Here is a 2,355-nt window from a genome sequence, read left to right as displayed (position 1 = left end):
CGTGAGTCACGAATTCGATTCGACGCGACTGACGTCGTTTCCCGTTCAAAGAAATCGATTTGCGGTGGAATCGATTCCCAAACAGGAATCGGCTCTGGTTACCGGATTATAAGACGCACCACCCCCCCACTACCCCTCCCCCCGGATTGAACCCACGACCTCCTTCATACCAGGCGAGGTAGTTAACATCTCATAGCCACCGTGGCTCGCTACCGATCCGATCATTGATTATTGGAGCGAATTTACGTCTCGATTATATATTTTTTAATGAGAATAGATTTCCCCCTTTTTTTCTGGCAACAAAACAGGTATTAATTCTAGATTTGAAGCTTTCGTGACTGCAAGGATTCATATTCTTAGGGTTTTTCGGTAAAGTCACGTAGGTAAAACATTATAATTAATAAAAGTTAAATAAAAAATAAAATAAAAATCACGACGTTTCGGAAACGTCGTGATTTTTTTTTTAATATAATTAAAATTTTATATAAATATTTTATATAAATAAATTTTATTTTTATTTATTTTATTTTTTTACCTACGTGACTTTACCGAAAAAAACCTAAGAATATGAAAACAAAACGGGTGTTAAGATGTTAAAACGCCAAACTGAAACCTTTTACAAGGAATCAGGTCTGCATTAACCACGATACTTGTGGTCATTTTTCGATTTAAAGCTTTCGTGACTGCAGGGATTCATATTCTTGGTTCTTTCGGTAAAGTCACGTAGAAGGGAAATAATAAAATAATAAAAATAAAACATAATAAAACAATTCTCACGACGTTTCGGCCACAACGCAAGCAGCCGTCCTCAGGCGAAGAATGAAACACCACCAAGCTTGGAGCGTATATTTAAGCTGGGTTAGAGGGGGGGAGGTGGGAAGAAGAGCGCCTAGACAAATTAATTTGCATATCAAGAGGAATTCAGCATATGGAAAATGCGTAGGAGGTGGGCTGGGGGGGTTCCAAATCAATACTATGCCCGTGCATTATGCAGGATTAGCAGCATCAAAGGGGGGGGGGAGGGGGGTAGCATTAACAAAGGAAAGGAATGTTAATAGTATGTAGCTGCAGTTACTAAACAACCACGTAAAAAAACTAAAGTATAAACTGCATAACAAACTAAAGTATAAACTACATAGCATCATCAGTATACGTACTATATTCTACAATAAGCTGAGTTACTAACAGTAAGTAATACATACAAAATTCTACGTTGTAAAATATTATATAATATGCTTCCATCTAAACTTTATTCTCTTACATCACACGCGTCTATACCGTACTATATACTGCCATAGACAAACCCAACATTAAATTACATACTGTATTGCTATAAACCACCCTATACCTTATACATTTTAATATAACACTATGTATTATTCTACCCACCCTAATGTGTATCGAAATGGTTTATTACGTCCTTCCAGTGATTGCTAAGCCAGAATCCATCTTCTCGGTTAAAATTGTCTGGCCACATAGCCGGCCTGCTCTAGACCAATTTCTCGACCACATCAATTCCATCCACCCAGCCATCAGATTCACCATGGAAGTCGAAAATGATGGCAAGCTACCCTTTTTGGATGTCCTAATCAAAAGGAGACCTGATGGTTCAATGAGCCACTCTGTCTACAGGAAAACCACCCATACGGATGCTTATCTAAAACCGGATTCCCACCACCATCCATCCCAGAAGAATTCCCTCATCAAGACTCTATATCATAGAGCCCAATGCATCTCCGACCATGAACACATTTCCAGTGAACTCAAACACGTACGCCAAGCTCTTAAGGCTAATGGTTACTCCGACTACACAATCCGCAAAGCCATCACTCCAACCATCAAGAAGGATCCTGTTGAGGAGCCTTTCAAGACCATCACCTTACCCTACATTGCTGGGGTCACAAAAAAGATCTCCAAAATCCTGATTAAACACAAGATCCAGGTCCGATTCAACACAGTACATAAAATCCGTGATCTGGTACCGTCTGTAAAAGATGTGGTTCCAGACATACAGTACCCTGGTGTCTACAAACTAAGTTGCCTCTGTGGTAGCAGTTACATTGGGGAAACCAAACGACATGTCTCGGACCGCATCCGTGAACATAAAGCTGACCTGAAACACGGTAGGACAAACACCTCAGCCGTGGCAGATCACTGTTACAACTCAGTGGGCTCACATGACATTGACTTTTCCAAGACAGAGGTTCTCTGCAAGCCATCTGGCTATCATGAGAGATTCGTTCATGAAGCGATCCACATATACAAACACAGAGACAATTTTAACCGAGAAGATGGATTCTGGCTTAGCAATCACTGGAAGGACGTAATACACCATTTCGATACACATTAGGGTGG

Source organism: Lampetra planeri, chromosome 63 (assembly GCF_965212315.1).
Source record: "Lampetra planeri chromosome 63, kcLamPlan1.2.h2, whole genome shotgun sequence".
In the NCBI taxonomy this organism is placed as follows: Eukaryota; Metazoa; Chordata; class Hyperoartia; order Petromyzontiformes; family Petromyzontidae; genus Lampetra; species Lampetra planeri.
This window is presented reverse-complemented; position numbering follows the sequence as displayed.